This window comes from Macaca thibetana, chromosome 4 (assembly GCF_024542745.1).
Source record: "Macaca thibetana thibetana isolate TM-01 chromosome 4, ASM2454274v1, whole genome shotgun sequence".
Classification (NCBI taxonomy): domain Eukaryota; kingdom Metazoa; phylum Chordata; class Mammalia; order Primates; family Cercopithecidae; genus Macaca; species Macaca thibetana.
In genome coordinates this window covers 153,706,620-153,726,826 of record NC_065581.1, presented here as the reverse complement: position 1 = coordinate 153,726,826, position 20,207 = coordinate 153,706,620, and the positions used below count along the sequence as shown (strand labels likewise).

At 38.4% G+C, this 20,207-nt stretch overlaps 1 protein-coding gene and 1 pseudogene across 4 annotated transcripts in view; one reads left to right on the top strand and one right to left on the bottom strand.

Moving 5' to 3' along the window:
* The window catches only part of LOC126953607 (uncharacterized PE-PGRS family protein PE_PGRS54-like), a 121,035-nt gene that overhangs the window by 4,321 nt on the left and 96,507 nt on the right, over positions 1–20,207 (top strand). The window contains exon 3 of one of the 4 annotated variants that reach the window (XR_007725273.1): positions 16,747–17,054. The exons of the other annotated variants lie outside the window; for them this stretch is intronic. The gene's annotated coding sequence lies outside the window, so the exon portion shown is untranslated. Of the gene's footprint in view, positions 1–16,746; positions 17,055–20,207 lie in introns of those variants that run through there. 4 annotated transcript variants of the gene reach the window in all.
* On the bottom strand, positions 7,667–8,633 carry LOC126953617 (uncharacterized; annotated as a pseudogene).

Here is a 20,207-nt window from a genome sequence, read left to right as displayed (position 1 = left end):
TAATGTGGGATGGGTGGGTGTTCTTTGTGGTTTGTTTTTTCTTGGATGTTGTTTCTAGCTATGTTTATCTAAGTCTGGTTCTCTGGCCCTCTGAGAGATCTGTGAGCTAAATAGTATCTTTTAATGCCTTTTTGCTTCAACCAGCCCAGTCACAGCCAGCTACATAATTTGTGGGGCCCAGAGCAAAATGAAAATGTAAGGCCTCTTGTTCCAACACAGGGGAAAATGTGCTATTATCTGTACTAAAATATAAAGCTTTTTCTTTCTTCTGTCTTTGCTCTCTCCACTTGTCATAGTGTTTTTAAATTTACTTTTTAATGTCATTCTACGAGAAAAAAAATTAAATTTTTTAATTCTTAGGATGAATTTTACCATTTATCTTTATATTATGTAATGCCATTTTAAAATGCAAGTATAAGAGCATTTCAATTGTATTTGGAATCACCAAAATTATACAATTCATAGCTTGTAAATGCATATGTATTTTGTGCTATCAGAACAGTGTAAACTCTGCACAAAACCAACTCAACTATTTTTATTTTGCTTCTTAATGTGCACATATTCTACCAATATTCTCTGTCTTCTGCTTACTGATGAGTAAGGAAGGATGAGAGGAAAGGGAGCGCTGAGTTGCCCTACTTGCCTTTCATTCTTTGTCATCATTTTTCGTGTAAATGGTTGACTAATAGTGGGAAGTAACACATGAGTAAGGAAGGATGTGATGTAGTCACTTGTGTTTCTTAAAGATGCTGTTGCCTTCTTTCTGCACCTGAAGCAAGTTCTGATTTAAATGAAAACTGTAGCGTCTTGGAACTGTCTGTGCCTCCACTAACTCAGTCATAGATGTTATATGCTTGTTTTGTATTAAATTTGTTACTCTCTTGAGTTCCTGCACCTCATAGGTCCACCAGAATCCTTTGTCATGAGGCATCATGGAGACCATTTGCAAATAGAATGGCAAGGAAGAAAGCATACATACCTCTGCTTGCATGTTATGCTCTGCTATACCACTGGACTTACAAAACAGATAGTCAAACATAAAAGTATTATAATTTTCAAGACAGTGACTGCAGAGCATTAAACCAAGCACTGGGCCCTGTGTGACTATACATGTCGCATGTTCATGAAGTTGATGACTCTGAGCTCTTGGGTTTCTCAAATGGGACTTCTGGCATTTGGGTGAAACAGTTTTTCGTTGTGCAGGACATTTAACATCCCTGGCCCCTGTGCACTACATGCCACTGTAACAATGAAAAATTCCCCATGTATTTCTAAATGTCCCCAAAGAGAAGTTGCCACTCTCCACTGAAATCCTAGAGTGGACTCCACTGTGTATAGCTATGAACCATGAGCCACTACAGAGTGGAGTTAAAAAGGATTTCAAATTTTTATACCCTGGACAGCAGAATTATGATGACTTTTTCCTATTGTCAGAAAAATAATACCACCTACATTGATGATGAAACAAATATTTGAGATAACAATTCAAAGGTGGTTAGTGGGTTCTGTGTGTCACGTATAAATGGTAGTTGACTCCAGATAGATGGCAATTTCTGATAGTTTAAAAAAAAAAAAAAAGCAGAGTACCACAGAAAAGCAAAGAGAACCATCTTACCTTCATTATCTTCATCAGGTAGCCCCCCCCGGAAAAACTAAGAAAGTTGTCATAATAAGATATGCTACTCTTATTACGTTGGATTTGGAATTTAGTTTCATTATGTCTATTTTTTTTTTAAGGTATAGTTCTTCATTTAAGAATATTAACATTGTCAGGGCCGGCACAGTGGCTGAACCCTGTAATCACAGCACTTTGGGAGGCCAAGGCGGGAGGATTGCCTGAGCCCAGGAGTTTGAGACCAGGCTGGGCAACATGGCGAAAATCCATCTTTACAAGAAATACAGAATTTAGCTGGGTGCGATGGTGCATGCCTGTAGTCCCAGCTACTTGGGGGCTGAGGTAGGAGGATAGCTTGAGCTTGGGGAGGTCAAGACTGCAGTGAACCTTGAGCTTCATGAGCAAAGGATTCTGGTGGACCTATGAGGTGCAAGAGCTCAAAGGAGTAATAAAGTTAATGTAAGACAAACATGTTACATCTGTGGCTGAGTTACTGGAGTCATAGTGTTGCCACTGTACCGCAGCCTGGGCAACAGAGGGAGACCCTGTCTCAAAAAAAAAAGTTCTAGTTCTATAGACCTGATTCTGCCTTTGCTAACTATGAACGTCGGTTTCTATGAACCTCAGTTTTCTCTGCAATAAAACAGGGGCAAAAGTATACTTACCTTAGGTTCTAAATCATTTCATCAAAAGTGAATTCATTAAAAATGTAAGTTTACCAAGAATACATTTATTGGTCAGGCATGATGGCTCACACGGTGGGAGGCAGAGGTGGGAGGATTGCTTGAGCCCAGGAGTTTGAGACCAGCCTAGGCAACATGGTGAAACCCTGTGGGACTGAGAGTTTGCTTGGTTGAGAGGTGGGGGGATCACTTGAGCCCAAGAGGTCGAGGTTGCTGCACCACTGGACTCCAGCCTGGGTGGCAGAGCAAGATCATGTCTCCAAAAAAAAAAAAAATACATTTATTAAATACATTCAGGGTGAATATTCTCTAAAACAAGTATTTGGTAAATGTAGCAAACGGATTCATTGGCAAATTACCTTTTAGCAAATTGGACTGCTTTCCATTCCTATTAGGGATATTATAACGATTAAACGAAGTATTGCCAAAAATACTTAGCGTAATTCTGAATACTCCTTAGCTGTAATCCCCCCGCCAACATTCATAATTCAAGTCCTGCCTATTCTTTCTCCTGAATATTCCCCATTTCTGCCCACATAATCATTGTCCTTTTGTAGCCTTTCACTAGCTTTAGGTATACTATTGCAGTAGTCACTTGTTTGGTCCCTTGGCTTATTCCTCACTAATTTTATTTTCTACTGTACTGCAAGGGTGATCTGTCTACCACATAAATTTTAAGTTATCATCTATGTCAAATTATCATCTGTTGCCATGAAAACAGTGTTTATGGCATACCACCTTCATGATTTGACCTAGATAGATATTCGGCTTCATACCTTTTCACCTTTTCCATTTATCTTCTAGTACCACTGAGGTATTATAGCTTCGTAAACATGCCATTCTTTTTGAAAAACTATCAAATCTCTGCATTTGCCTTTCTAACTGGCATAGTACATTCTCCCTTCTTGTTTCCTGGCAAAATTCTTATTTATCTTTCAAGTTTTAGCTCAAATGCCACTTTCGTGTAAAGGTTTCCCTGATTTCCTCAGATTTAGGTGTTATTTCTAGCCTTCCACTTCTTTTTGTACATGCTTCTATTATAATGCTTACATTATTGTAGTTGTTTGTTAGTCTGTCATTCTAATAGACTGTTATCTTCTTGAAGGAGCAGACCATGTCTTTTCATCTTTTATATACTAGATCCAAGTATAATGCCTAGAATATAAGTTATCAGCATTTATTGAATTAAAAAAATTTAAAAATCTGTTTGCAACTCTCTCTACTGCCTGCCCAACAGCCCTCCATTACATAGCAGTAAGCTAAGACCCAAAGAAATAAAGCTGTTTAGTGAGAACACATGCCTCCAAACTCCAGATTTATTACTTTTACTCCTATACTTAGGGAATCTTCTGAGCAGCGTCTATATAAGTAGTCATTTCTGTTGTCAGAAAGACTTGTCTTGTCACTGTTTTTTCATTCATCTTTAAGGAGTAGGTAGAAGGGCATAGTGATTTGACAAGAGTGGCAGTATTTTCTTTCTTATTCAATCATTTAGATACTTTATTTGTTTTCTGGTAAATTTGGTTGAGTTCAAGCAAAATTTTTTTTTTTTTTTTTAGAAATTATTTTAATAGAGATGAGGTCTCACTATATTGTCCAAGCTGGTCCCAAACTCCTGGGCTCAGGCGATCCTCCTGCCTCAGCCTCCCAAAGTGCTGAGATAACAGGTGTGAGCCACCATGCCCTGCTAAATTATTCTTTATGAGACAGGGTCTCACTGTCACCCAGGCTGGTATGCAGTGACCCAATCTCAACTCACTGCAGTCTTGACTTCCCAGGCTCAAGCAATCCTCCCACCTCAGCCTCCTGAGTAGCTGGGACTACAGGCGTGCACCTCTACACCCAGCTAATTTTCGTATGCTTTTAGAGACGGGGTTTCACTATGTTGCCCAGGCTGGTCTCGAACTCCTGAGCTCAAGTGATCCATCTGCCTTGGCCTCCCAAATTTCTGGGATTGCAGGTGTGAGCCATGGCACCTGGCCTCAAGCTAAATTATTCTTTTTGTCATCCCTTCTCTTTCCTTCACTCTTAGATAACTCAGTTTTCTTAACTACTGTAGGGTCAAATGTCTGAATCATTTGGTCCAGTGGTCCTCAACCAGGGGTGATTTTTGCCTCCCTAGGGGACATTTGGCAAAATATCTGGAGGCATTTTTGATTATTACATCTTACAATGCATAGGGCAGCCCCTACAGCACAAAGAATTATCAGGTCCAAAGTGTCAATATTGCAGGTGTTGAAAAACCCTGGCCTAGTTTAAAGTAAATTTTTACCCAGCCCCTTCATCCAGTCTCTTGCCTTTATGAAACCATGATGGAAAAGAAACTCATTCCCTTTCACAGGGATTTGGAAGGCCTAAATAAGTATGACAAACTTTAGAGGCAATTGCTGTCAACCATACAAAGTCCCAAAAGGCTTTATGCAGGTTTCTGCAGTTTCTCCATAGAACCTTCCTGGGTACAAGGTAGGCACATAAATATTTATTGCCTAAATGAATAGTAATAAAATAATTCTTGGCCAAAAGATGTATTTCATGTCTTTTATTTTTTTCTCTTTAAACTAAAGGAAAGTCAGATTTATTATGTGGTGAGAGATGAATTTCCTGAACAGAGATCTCTCTATTCGTTTTAACCAATTAATTTACTCGGTTACTCAGAGAAGCAAAACTTTTCTGAAACAACTCTTCCACTTCTGTAAATTAGCAGTAATAGTCTTAAAGAAGGAACCGGTGAGCGTATAAATTAAAGATGATGTTTGAGGAACAAAAAATTAAAAAAACTTTCAGAATAGAGTAATATTAGAACTGATGCCTGAGCTTTCCAGGACCCTCATTTAAATTACATATCCGGAATTGATACCGGAGCATTTCCAATGGATTATATTACAGATAGGCAGGAGGAGACCAAACACACATAGAGTAAGGATAGATAAAATTCCCAATTTAAATAATTAAGATGCAAAATCTCAGAAGCAAGGTATCTATTTGGATCAACATATCTCAGGGTAGTTTCCCCTGGCCCCAAAGTTTATTGCATTTTAATAATCACAGTGTAAATCACATTCCAGAAAAACTCCCACTAGAAAGCTTTTTACTGAGACTGGGCAGGGTGGCTCATCCCTGTAATCCCAGTATTTTGGAAGACCAAGGTGAGATAATTGCTTGAGCCCAGAAGTTTGAGACCAGCTTGGGCAACATAGTGAGACCTTGTCTCTACAAAAAATTAAAAATTAGCGAGGCGTGGTGATGTATGCCTGTAGTCCCAGCTACTCAGGAGGCTGAGGCAGGAAGATCGCTGGAGCCCAGGACGTTGAGGCCGCAGTGAGCCATGATCACCACTGCACTCCAGCCTGGGTCACAGAGCAAGACCCTGTCTCAAAAAACAAACAAATGCAGAAAACTTTGCTATTGACACTGGATTCTCCTAGATTTTGCCTTACTTTACAGCCTCATTCCAGAGGCCAGAAAAGACTACTTATTCTCAGATGTATAAATATAGATGTCCTATTTCTTCATTTTCTCAATAAAATGTATTTTTCCAATTTTAAAAGTTTTAAATGCATAGCATGAAAAATATGGAAGACAATAAAGAAAAATAGAGCATTCAGTCTCACCCAGTTGAAGTCAGGATTAACATTCTAGTCCATTCTGTTTCTAGAAAATTTTTCTGTAAATATATTACATAGAGAAAGTAATGTCCTAGTTTTTTCACTTTGCATTAAAACAAGCATTTTCCATGTAAATTAAAACTCTACATATACATTGTTTTAATGGCTGCAAAATATGCTGTGTTGTGGACATATGATAATTTACCTAACCATTTTCCCACTGTTGGCCAACAACAGAATCGTTCAAATTTTATATTATCATATATATCACACTGAGCATTTTTAGGCTGAAAATTTTGCTCCATTTTGGATCCTATCCTGAATTTTTCAAGGAACTTACTTTATAGTTCACTGTTTGATATCACCAGTTCTTGGTACGTGGCATGTTCTTTCTCCACAGAAGAGAGAATTGCATGTAATACTCATTCTGCCTAGTTTGCTCTTCCTTTCCCTGTCTCTTTTTGCCCAGTTAACCCACTCTTTTCTTTCTTAAAGATTTCAGTAAGTAGGAGTAGGGACCTTCCTGTGACAGTACTTACTCAAAATACTATAAAATTGGAATAGGAAAAAGATATTTTAGTAGAGATTTTTTTTGTTGTTCGTTTGCTGTTTTTGCTTGAAATTCTGGGATACATGTGCACAATGTGCAGGTTTGTTACATAGGTATACATGTGCCATGGTGGTTTGCTGCACCTGTCAACCCATCATCTGGGTTTTAAGCCCCGCATGCATGAAGTATTTGTCCTAATGCTCTCCCTCCCCTTGTCCCCCACCCCTCAACAGGCCCCGGTATTTGTTGTTCCCCTCCCTGTGTCCGTGTGTTCTCATTGTTAATAGAGGTTTCATATGTTATAATTACATCAACTTAACTGTTATCTCTTCACTCAGTCACCTATTTATTTTATTTTACTTCATTTTATTTTATTTTATTTTATTTTATTTTTGAGACAGTCTCACTCTGTCACCCAGGCTGGACTGCAGTTGCACAGTCTTGGCTCACTGCAACATCTGCCTCCCGAGTTCAAGCAATTCTCCTGCCTCAGCCTCCCAAATAGTTGGGATTACAGGTGCCCAACACCACACCCAGCTAATTTTTGTATTTTTAGTAGAGACGGGGTTTTGCTATGTTTGGCCAGTGTGATCTCAAATTCCTGACCTCAGGTGATCTGCCTGCCTCGGCCTCCCAAAGTGCTGGGATTACAGGCGTGATCCACTGTGCCTGGCCCTGTCGCCTATATTAAACATGCATTTTATTGCTCAGTTCTAAGCTTTTTGTATTATTTTAACTTTTTATTAACTCACTGATATTTATAAAATCCTATGTTAAATGATGTGGTTTTTTGTTTTTGTTTTTTTTTTTTTAAGAGTAAGACATGGTCCTAGACTCCAGTATTATATAATTGACCAATAAGCTATAAGTTTCTTTACGTTAGGAATCATATTCTACAGTTTCCTTTTTTCTTTTAAGACAGGGTCTTGCTCTGTTGCCCAGGCTGGAATGCAGTGACACAATCACACTTCACTGCAGCCTTGACCTCCTGGGCCTAACCGATTCTCCCACCTCAGCCTCCTAAGTAACTGGGGCCACAGGTATGTGCTACTGCTCCTGGCAATGATTTTTTTTTTTTTTTTTTTTTTTTTTTTTTCGAGACTGAGTCTTGCTCTGTCGCGCAGGCTGGAGTGCGGTGGCGTGATCTCGGCTCACTGCACGCTCCACCTCCTGGGTTCATGCCATTCTCCTGCCTCAGCCTCCTGAGTAGCTGGGACTACAGGCTCCCGCCACCAATTTTTTTTTATTTTTGTAGAGATGGAGTCTCCCAATGTTGCCCAGGCTGGTCTTAAACTCCTAGGCTTAAGAGATCCTCCCAGCTGGGCCTCCCAAAGTGCTGGGATGGATGATAGGCATGAACCACCATTCCCGGCCTGTTTCCTTTTTCCCTTTGCACAGTACCAGATATATGGTTGGTACTGCAGAAATAATTTCCCCCTGCCCTCTACGTTGATCATTTAATGACCAAATAGTGTCCATCTAGACACTTATTTATGACTTGTACAAAACATTCCACTTTCTGAGGTAGACAGTGATATTCTGAAGCCATAGGTAAGAGTAATTTTCAGTTTGTTGAAAGTGAACATTCTTTGTATAAAGGTCGGCCTGTCAGGAAATAGCATGCTACTGTGTTCTTTTAAGATTATTTTTAAAAACCTTTGTATATGTGTGTTTTTACGCTTTAAAAAAAAAAAAGTAGTGAGAAACTACACCTAGTAGTCTCACCAGCTGTTTTCAAATCAGAACTGGGGTAATCTAGTTGTAATTTATTTTCACAAATTTATGAGAACAAGAGCTGATATTTTTCTTACTTGAATTAGCAGGTAATTTCATTCTCCATTCCTCTTTAGCAGGGAAAATCTAGCCTTAGGATGAAAATGTGAACCAGAGGTCCTTGCCAAGTCTGCAGAGCAGTACAAAGATTGGTTTTATGAATGAAGGAAAACACTACTCATTTTTCTTAAGCAACTGCTTACTTCTGCATTTGTATAAAATGTTTTTAGACTGAAAACTCATAGAGAAAGGGGAAGGATCCTCATTCCAGAATATCTGCTCCCCTGTACTTAGCATATTCATAGTCTTTCAATACTTAATTTATTAAAGATGTTAAAGACTTTGGCACTTGGCTTACAGTCTTCCTCCTTCACCTAAATTCCTGCCCTCATCCTGAGTGAATTCATCACCCAAGTAGACAGCCCATCTAATACTATTGGGAAGGGAAGGTTATTCTGTGTTATGTATTAGTCTTTACGTTATGCTAAAGTATGGTGTTACAATTCTCCTTTGCAGACCCAAAATTAACAATAGGCTGAATCATTTGATCATCATTCCCTCTGACTGTAACGTAGCTTTTGTCCTTTCCTGTTTTACTTTACAGTTTTGGGTCTAGTTCATCTGATAGGGTACATTTCTAATATTTTTTTAAATTAATATTTATTCAATCAAAAAGAGCATGTCTTAGACATCATGGGATGAAATGATAACTGAAGGAAAATAACTCCTAAAAATAGTTACCCTATTTAAAGAAGCTTTTGTAAATCAAAGTAATCTCTAGTTGTAATTCAGGGCCAGAGGTCTTAGGCCCAGGTCCCTTGAGTTTTTTCATTCTTGAGTTTCCCAGCTTCCCCCTTCTGCTCTCAAAGATTTTCTAAAAACATACTCTTTTTTTCCCCTGTAGTAGCAGGGAAAACAGCACTATTTGGGTGGGGAATAGTGATGGGGCCTATTGGTATGTATAGGTCATTTATTGAATGATAGTAGAGCATTCCGGTAAGTGTTTAAACTCTGCAGCCCAATTTCCCTACTTATCTGCTCCATAACTTGAGCAAATTACTTTCTATGCCTCATTTTTTCTGTCTGTAATAAACAAATAATAATAGTAGTACCTATCTCATAGTGTTGTTGTGAAGATTGAATTACATATATTAAATGAGTTAACACCTTAGACTGCTAAGCACTCAATAACTGTAAGCTATTCACAATTTAGAGGCAGCTTCTCCATTTCCTAAAATATACTTATTCATCAAGAAGAATGATATAATAGTGAAAGGTAGGAGTTTTTAAAATTCTGTTGATTGGATGTAAAAAGTAGATTCTTAGAATTTCAAATAACCCAAGAAATTATTTATACCATTAGTTCTTAACCAGTAATATGCATCAGAATCATTTATGAGGTGTTGTAAAGATACATTTATCTAGGCCCTTTCTTCTCGTATCTACCAAGTCAGAATGCCCACAGGCAATTCCAGTGCAGTCTTCCTGTCAAGACCATTGAAATGATCCAAGTCTTTAAATTTTATGATGAAGAAATTGAGACTCAGAGAAAGTAAATGACTTGCCGAAGATCCCATAGGGCAAGTGAGATTCAGGTTACCTACCTCCTTGGTAAGCGATCTTTCTATTCTGTGTTGCCACCAAATATATTAACTTTTAAAGGACCTAATATGAGAACTTATCTGTCAGTTATATCAGGAAAAATAATATAGGCTTTAAAACTTACTTTATTCAGCATTTAAATCAAAATAACAAATTTCTGGCCAGACATGGTGGCTTGCATCTGTAATCTCAGCACTTTGGGAGGCTGAGGTGGGAGAATCCCTTGAAGCCAGGAGTTTGAGACTAGCCTGGACAACATAGTGAGACTTTATCTCCATAAATAACTTAAAAAACTAGCCAGGTGTGGTGGTGTGCACCTGTGGTCCCAGCTACTAGAGAGGCTGAGGTGGAAGGATTGCTTGAGCCCAGGATATCAAGGCTGCAGTGAGCCATGATCACGCTACCGCACTCCAGCCTGGGAAACAGGGTGAGATAGTGTCAAAAAAAAATTTTTTTTATTTTTACAATTTATGCAGAGGACTATTGCACCTTTATAGTAGAACTTAAAGTGAATTTTACTGTCCTTTTTGTGAGGACATTAGTCTTTGCCACAATGCTTACTACTAATGAGTCTAAGAAAACGCTGTGTGGGACAGAGAGTTGCTTGATCCAACCTCACAGATTGACAGGCAAACAAATGTTTTATAGGGCAAGGTAGCTGTAGGAATTAAACTTTTTAGAACTTTCAGTAACAGAATATGTACTTCTCATGATTAGAGTTTCTTAAACATTTTTAAGGATTTTTAAAACTTTATAAAATAATCTCAGAATTTTCTAGTCTGTGAACAGTTCATATGGAAAAATCAGTGGTTATTATGTACACTGTTATTGCAGCTTCACTGAAAGATTAAAAATATAAAAAATACAGTAAAAATAAGTTCTGAGATTTTGTATTGATGTTGGGTGTTGTGATACTCTCTCTCTTAAAATATGTTTTTCATTTTCCATAATATAAAGGAATCAAAAAATACATTACAACTTATATGTGAACTTGTGCAAATGTGTGAAACAAGGTGACAGGGCAGAAGCAAGAAAATGAAGCTCAAATGAAATCTACCTCTCAAAGCAGGTTCTATTTAATTTCTCTATATTTGCTATTATAAATTTTTTATTTTCATGTATGTGTTTCTTTGCTAGAGGTGAAAATTGGGTGCCAACCTGACTTCCAATTTTTAGGTGATTATTTTATAACAAACCACCCAGCTTGATGGATGCACTGCACAGCCTCCCCTCCAAAGTCCACCATTCCAGATCCTTATCAATATGTTATGACTACTTTTGCCTTTACTGTGTCTCTGCCTGATTCCATACCCTTGGCTCTACATTTCATCTCAGGTTCTGTTTTCTACATTTTCACTTGATGCTTGTTCCTGGCATTTGAATCTCCATTCAACCTGATGATCTTTGATTTAGACTCACCATCCAGTTCCAAGCTGCTAGGATTTATTACCCTCTGATTTCAGCAGCTCAGAAGTCCCTGGCACAGTCACAGGCTGGCTACCTCAAGGGGACCAGCCCCAAACACTAGTGCTATATTATAAACATCCATTTATTCATCTTTTTAACAGATTTTACTTATTGCCCACTGTGTGTAAGGCACTACAGAAGTTTCTGGGGATATAGAAGATTAGCGGCAGAAAGCTCTTAAGTCTCTTAAAATCTGGTAGGACAAATAATACAACTACATAATGGTAATTTAAGATAGTATGTGTGCAACTACTAGAAGTTATATATAGAAACAGGACAGTAATTAACAAAAGCTTCAAATAGATCTTAAGTAATTAAGGAGCATAGGGTACGAGGATACATTACCAATAACCTAGAGTGGTAGGTTACTGACAGGTGGCATCTTAACTAGACTTTGAAGGTAAGATAGGGGAGAGATCATGGAAGACAGATACTACAAAAACTGGAACCAACAAGAACAGAAAAAATGTTTTTTGTTGTTGTTGTTGTTTTTTGTTTTGTTTTGTTTGGAGTCGGAGTCTCGCTCAGTTGCCCAGGCTGGAGTGCAGTGATGTGATCTCAGCTCACTGCAAGCTCCATCTCCCAGGTTCATGCCATTTTCCTGCCTCAGCCTCCTGAGTAGCTGGGACTACAGGCACCCGCCACCATGCCCGGCTAATTTTTTTTTTTTTTTTTTTAAAGAAACAAGCTCTTTTACTTTATCAAATTGCTTTTTTTTCAAATTATTATACTTTAAGTTCTAGGGTACATGTGCACAATGTGCAAGTTTGTTACATATGTATACATGTACCATGTTGGTGTGCTGCACCCGTTAACTCATCATTTACATTAGGTATATCTCCTAATGCTATCCCTCCCCCCTCCCCCCTCCCCCCTCCCTACAATAGGCCCCAGCGTGTGATTTTTTTTGTATTTTTAGTGGAGACAGGGTTTCTCCGTGTTAGTCAGGATGATCTCTATCTCCTGACCTTGTGATCCGCCCATCTCGGCCTTCCGAAAAAATGTTATGTTAAATCTTATTTATCCAGACTGTTTGACAGTGTCATGAGGAGTAGAAGAAAGCTTAGGAAAATTGGTTAGAACCAAGCTCTGGAAGGCTTTGAATGGTGAAGAGTTTAGAGTTGGCGAGCATGTATTGGACAGTCAGAAGGTTTTGAGCAGGAAATGAAACGATAATTGGCTTGATTTAGCAGTGGTATGTAGGAAGGATTTGGTGATGAGGCAGTAAGCCAGCAGAGACTATAAACTAGTCATTTAAAGTAGGGGAGGGTCTGGAGATGACTTTCTTCATATCATTAAATCCTGTTATTTGTAAGGCACTGAGGTAGGTGCTGGGGATAGAACGAGGACTAGGTCCTTGCCATGAGGGAGTTTTCAGTCTAGTCAGAGACATTGATATCTTAAAGGCTCCTTGAGGGGTCTCTATCCAAAATTTGGTACTCTGCTTCTGACTCTTGCCTGATTACTAGGCGATTAGATCTTCAGTTTACAATGGTTGTGTTTCCTACCCTCTCAAACTGCTTTTGCATTTTTTGTGTCAGCTAAAGCAAAAATATTGCAACCACTCGTATATGGAGAAAAGCAATTTATTACTTAAGATAAGACATGAATACTACACCAGATAAGGCAAAGAAGAAAATGACATGTGTCTTAAAGAGATAACTGAAGATGATGTGGAGAATGAATTGGAGGTTATGTTAGGGGCAAGAAAACTAGTTAAGAGGCTGTTTTAGTAATCTACCTGCTTAATTAAGAGAGCCTGAACTAAGACAATGTGAAAGAAAAGAAGAGGAGTCCTTGGTGGCTACTTCCACCATAATCCTTTGTTTCTCTCTTGGTACAACTAAGGGATAAATAGGTGACTCTCATTTGGAATTGACTCTTGAACTGAGGGATTCAAAAACAAGAAACACTCAGTTTACTTCAGACTTAGGGGTAATGCTCCTACTGTCACGTAGTCTAGTTTCTGGTTCTATTTTTATTTGGAACATGGTTCTGCAGCCTTTAGTGAGCTTCCTGAAAAATCTTTATTTTGCATTACTTAGACCATTAGTTACTAGTGGTTACAATGTTAAAAACAACACAAAACAAAAACCACTCTAATTGACATTGTATGTGATACTTGAAGCACCTATGGATAACCAAGAGAAAACTGTTAGAGAGTTGGAAATATGGAACTAGAAGTGTGGTTCTCAAGGTGTGGTCACTGATGCAGCATCAGCATCACCTGGAAACTTACTAAAAATGAAAATTATCAGGTCCCACCCTAGACTTACTCTGAATAGGTAACTGGGAGTAAGGCCCCAGCAATATGAATATTAACAAGCCATCCAAGTGATTCTGATGCACACTGCAGTTTGAGGACCTACTGAACTACAGCTTGAAACAGAGATTAGGAGTAGAAATAAAGATATGTAAGTCAGATATATAACAGTCACTCTTGAGAGAATGAATAAACTCCCCAGAAGAGAAGATGAGCGCTTGAAGTAAATGGAGCAATCAAAGAAATAAAAACTAGTAGAGTACAATAAAAGCGGGAGAAATTTAACAGTGGTATGAAATGACCTATACTGTCAGGTGCTGTACAGAGGCCAGCATGGATGAGGATAGTGCCAGAGCTATAAGACTGACCATTAGGAGAATTTTGGTGTCAATTAAAAGAGAAGTGGTACAGATAAGAATAAATGGCAAAGGAATGCAAGCAAAAACTAAAGGATACTTTTTGCAGCAGTTTGGGAATACAACAAAGGGAATTGGAATAGTATGGTCAGGATGAGGTTTTTCAGGGTAGATGCATCGTTTAGCTTTTGCTGTATAACAAACACTCTAAAGTGGCTTAAGACAATAATTATTATTATAACTCACGTGTCTGAGGGTTGGCTCCTCCCAGCTGGGCTTCCTCATACATCAGCAAACCTACTGGGAGCTTTACTCTAGGCTGGACACTTATCTATCATCATCCTCCTGTGACTGTCCAGCTCACTTAGGCATATCTTTCTTATGAAGATGGAAGAAGTGTTGAAGAGGGCAAACAGAGGCTGGGCGCAGTGGCTCACACCTATAATCCAAACACTTTGGGAGGCTGAGGCAGGCAGATCACCTGAGGTCAGGAGTTCAAGACCAGCCTGGCCAACATGGTAAAATCCTGTCTCTACTAAAAATACAAAACTTAGCCGGGTGTGGTGGCACGTGCCTGTAGTCCCAGCTACTCGGGAGGCTGAGGCAGGAGAATCACTTGAACCCATTCGCGCCACTGCACTCCAGCCTGGGCGACAGAGTGAGACTCTGTCTCAAAAAAAAAAAAAAAAGGGCAAACAGAAACACATGGACTCCAAACTGACACTGACACTTCTCCCTCATTCTGATAACCAAAGCAATTTATGTGGCCAACCCCATATTCAAGGAGCAGAGAAACAGAATTATCCTCTTTAGAGAACTTGCAAAGTGATGTGGCAAAGGGCATGGATTCATAGAGGGATGAAGAATTGGGACCCTTAACACCACAGTAGGAGACCGGGAGTGGTGGCTCTTGCCTGTAATCCCAGCACTTTGGGAGGCCAAGGTGGGAGGATCCTTTAAGCCCAGGAGTTCGAGACCAGTCTGGGCAACATAAGGAGAACCTGTCTCTACCCAAAACAATTAAAATTAGCCATGTGTGATGGCACATGCTTGTAGTCCCAGCTTCTAGGGAGGCTGAGGTGGGAGGATTGTTTGAGCCCAGGAATTTGAGGCTTCAGCAAGCTGTGATTACACCATTGCACTCCAGCATGGAAGACAGCAAAGCAAGACCCTGTCTCAAAACAAAATAAAACACAGTAGAGATGACCCAAACATGCTTGAAAGTACAAAGAAGGAATATGTAGAATGAGGAAGAAAGAGAAGTAAGGAGAAAGACAAATAAAAGTTCAGAGAATTAACCTTTGAAAACAGAAAAGATACTTCTGGGAATGGAAAGAAGGGAATTTGATTGGGTTAAATTTAGCAAATTAAAATCCAAGATGCCCAGTTAAAATTGAATTTTAGGTAAACAGTTTTTTAGTATTAAAGTATGTCTCAAGCAATATTTGGCTCAGTACATTTCGTATTTTTTACTATCTTAAATACTATTTATGTATTTCTCTATTTGGGACATACTTAAACTAAAATTTTTTTTGATTATTGTAATTTCAAATTTAACTAGGCATCCTGTATTTGGCAACCCTACTTTGGATGAATTTTAAATATATCCATGGTAAAGTAATCTATAAAGGGATAGATGGGTATATTCAGGGATTTAGTCCTAGAAAAAGTTTGGAACCACTACTGTAGATGCTGTGTAGTGTCAGCTGTGTAGTGTCAGTGAAAGGATTGCTGAGCAGTAGTGAACTCACTTAAAAAGAAGCAGCATGACTTTTCTTGGATTAAATCACTGCTAAGAAGAGTAATAGCAGAGATTGTGGTACAAGGGACCACTTTGGTTTGACTCTAGCTGGTGAGGCCTGAGCAGGAGATTTGGGCATAATTGAAATGACTAGAGTCCAGGCTGTAAAGAAAGCAAGTGAAACCAGAAGATGAATTAGAAAGGACTGAGAGTGTGGCAGTCACAATGAGTCAAAGAGGTGGAAGTTCACAGGGAAGAAACTCAGAATTTACAGTCTTGGAGGAATGGTTCTGTATGATAATGGGGTTAAAAATGCAATTTCACATTTACTTTTACTAAATTGAAAGAGCTCTGGAGACAAGATACTTGGTTTTGAATTCTGGTTGTGTGATCTTGGCCAGGTAATTTAAGTTCCCTGTGTCTTAGCTCTTTATCTGAAAAATAGTAATAATGATGGTTCTTGGGGCCAGGCGCGGTGGCTCATGTCTGTAATCCCAGCACTTTGGGAGGCTGAGGCAGGCGGATCACTTGAGGTCAGGAGTTCGAGACTAGCCTGGCCAACATGGTGAAACCCCGTCTCCACTAAAAACACAAAAATTAGCCAGGTGTGGTGGCATGCACCTGTAATCCCAGGTACTTGGGAGACTGAGGCAGGAGAATCACTTGAACCTGGGAGGCGCAGGTTGCAGTGAGCCGAGATCACGCCATTACACTCAAGCCTGGGCGACACAGCAAGACTCTGTCTCAAAAAAAAAAAAAAAAAAAAAAAAGGTTCTTACCCCATAAGGTTATTGTGAGGATTAAATGAAATAAACCATGTGAAATACCAAGAACACTATGTCTGGTTAAGTGTATCTATAATCACTATATATGATTGCCTTAGAGAATATTATTTTAAAGAAAAAATGGCAAGTATACATTGTATATTTTTCCTCCTTAGCTAACAAATGCTATGTTTGGTAAAAACAAGCACAATTATCTATCTGTTGAAGTTGAAGCTCACACAACTTTTACTATTTAAGGTTGTTTTCTTTACTGTTATTACAAGAAAATAATTATGCTCAAGTCATATCTGTCTCATTTCCCTGTAGGTGACCATGCTTTGGGATTTTCATAGTTTGAGTAATTCCTATGGGCTCTACCACCCAGCAAGTTAAAGAAGACAAGATTCCACCCCCAGGGGGTTGTGGTTCTGGGAATGTGAGCAGCTTGTTTTCATGAGATCTGCACCTTGATCTGGCCTGCTATTAGGATCTGTGGTGGTGGTGGCTGTCTTGTTTTAGTTGTTTCTTTTACACAGATTTTTGTAAGTTATTTGCATATAAAGATTTTTGAAAAGTGAATGTTTTATGGGGGCATCTTGCTTATACAAAGAAAAATTAAAACTATTTTAAAATAATCACTCATGTGTTACACTTATCTGTTCTAAAATAAATGAAAGTATTAATGTTGTCTGGAAGGAAAATGAAGACCAGGAAAATAGCTATGCTCTTAATGTTTTAAAATAAGGTAATATTATTCTCTGTTTGAAAGGAGCCTTCTAAGGAATTACCACAGTCTCATACACAATCGACTTAAATGCATTCTTTATCTTTAAAAGGAAGCAGAATAGGATCATTGAGTAAATCACATGTGTTCACAGTCTTGTCTGGTGTAATCATATACTACACAAACACATTATTCTGTAGTCAGGAGGGGAAGGGGACATTTGAAACAGGACTTGCCCTTGAGGAGGCCTTTTTCTGTTTAAAGAATAGTGCAATGAAAGACCACACAGTAGAAGATAACAAAATATCTTCCATGCCACCCCGACTTTTACATTTTCTCATTCTCCTTTGTTCTCTAAGGACATCTGTTGTAATGATTATTCTGTAAAACTCATAGGTACCTAGCAGAAGCCGTATCATATTTCATTTATTATTTTGTCTACTTATTGTTTAATATCATGCAATTGTGGGTTTTTAAAATATTCTGTTTATAAAAGATATGAAAGTATGTTATAGAAAATTTATTAGTTAACTGTAGATATCTAAAGAGTAAAAGTTTCAACTCTGAATTTAATAACATTATATCCTAGGAAGCCCAGTAGACTTTTATTAACCTACATCTTAAAAAGATAAATATACTAAAAAGAGATACTTAAAAAGAAGAATTTTCCTTTCTATATTAATTGCAGTAGATTTTTAGATACTTTAAAATAATATAGAAATAGATAAAAGTAGTGTTAAGACATTTGAAAAATTAATGGGAATATATATTTTGCTGTATGGTTCTGAAAGTACTAATTGGTAACAATTAAATCAAAATATCAGAGTTGAGATTAAAATAAAGAGCTAAAATAATCTCTTCAGAAACTTAACAGAGATCTTTCATTTGTACCAAATTTAGTAAGATTTGCCTCAATTCAGTTTCATTTGTGGTATATATCGATTTTTTAAAATGTCACATGTACAGTGGCTTATGCCTGTAATCCCAGCACTTTGGGAGGCTGAGGTGGGTGGATCATGAGGTCAGGAGATCAAGACCATCCTGGCTAACACGGTGAAAACCCTTCTCTACTAAAAATACAAAAAAAGGTCGGGCGCGGTGGTTCATGCCTGTAATCCCAGCACTTTGGGAGGCCGAGGCAGGCAGATCACCTGAGGTCAGGAGTTTGAGACCAGCCTGGCCAACATGGCGAAACCCCATCTCTACTAAAAATACAAAAATTAGCCGGGTGTTGTGGCAAGCGCCTATAATCCCAGCTACTTGGGAGGCTGAGGCGGGAGAATCACTTGAACCTGGAAGATGGTGGTTGCAGTGAGCCAAGATTGTGCCATTGCACTCCAGCCTGGGCAACAGAGTGAGACTCCGTCTCAAAAAAAAAAAAAAAAAAAAAAAAAAAGTCGTGTAAGCATTTGAAAGGCATTCTTAATTATGAACAATAGTTATGTGAGGTTTTGGAAGATCCAATATAGATGCATTATTTCAAATGTTTTCAATATTTCGATAATTGGTTTGCTGTCTATATTGTGGATGCAATTCAAAATTCAAGATTTTTCATTTTATTAGAGATTCTTTACATTGCCATCCAATTTCAGCCTAAGTTGATCTTTTGGGGATTTGTGGAATTTATGTTTGAAGGGTTTTTTTAAATTTTTTTATGAAAAATTTTAAACATATACAAAGACAAAGCAAATAACATGAACCTCCAAGTTATGTTTGAGTTTTTAGTAATATGTTACTACAGGTACTGTGATTGTTGATACAACACATGTTCAGGAACTCAAAAAACACTTGTTGCTTAATGGACACTTGAAAGAATTTGTCAGAGACTAGGATTGCAACCTCTGCTTTTTTTTGCTTTCCATTTGCTTGGTAGATCTTCCTCCATCCCTTTATTTTGAGCCTATGTGTGTCTCTGCACGTGAGATGGGTCTCCTGAATACAGCACACTGATGGGTCTTGACTCTTGATCCAATTTGCCAGTCTGTGTCTTTTAACTGTGGCATTTGGCCCATTTACATTTAAGATTAATATTGTTATGTTTGAATTTGATCCTGTCATTATGATGTTAGCTGGTTATTTTGCCCATTGATTGATGCAATTTCTTCATAGCATTGATGGTCTTTACAATTTGGCATGTTTTTGCAGTGGCTGGTACCGGTCGTTCCTTTCCATGTTTAGTGCTTCCTTCAGGAGCTCTTGTAAGGCAGGCGTTGTGGTGACAAAATCTCTCAGCATTTGCTTCTCTGTAAAGGATTTTATTTCTCCTTCACTTATGAAGCTTAGTTTGGCTGGATATGAAATTCTGGGTTGAAAATTCTTTTCTGTAAGAATGTGAATATTGGCCCCTACTCTCTTCTGGCTTGTAGGGTTTCTGCAGAGAGATCTGCTGTTAGTCTGATGGGCCTCCCTTTGTGGGGAACCCGACCTTTCTCTCTGGCTGCCCTTAACATTTTTTCTTTCATTTCAATCTTGGTGAATCTGACAATTGTGTATCTTGGGATTGCTGTTCTCAAGGAATATCTTTGCGGTGGTCTCTGTATTTCCTGAATTTGAATGTTACCCTGCCTTGGTAGGTTGGGGAAGTTCTCCTGGATAATATCCTGATAGGAGAATGGAACCAACTTCGTTCCATTCTCCCTATCACTTTCAGGTACACCAATCAAACTTAGATTTGGTCTTTTCACATAGTCCCATATTTCTTGGAGGCTTTGTTTCATTTTACTCTTTTTTCTCTAAACTTGTCTTCTCGCTTTATTTCATTAATTTGATCTTCAATCACTGATACCCTTTCTTCCACTTGATCGAATCGGCTATTGAAACTTGTGCATGTGTCACGAAGTTCTCGTGCCATGGTTTTCAGCTCTGTCAGATCATTTAAGGTCTTCTCTACACTGTATATTCTAGTTAGCCATTCGTCTAACCTTTTTTGAATGTTTTTAGCTTCCTTGCGATGGGTTAGACCATGCTTCTTTAGCTTGGAGAAGCTTATTATTACTGACCTTCTGAAGCCTATTTCTGTCAACTTGTTAAAGTCATTCTCTCTCCAGCTTTGTTCCGTTGCTGG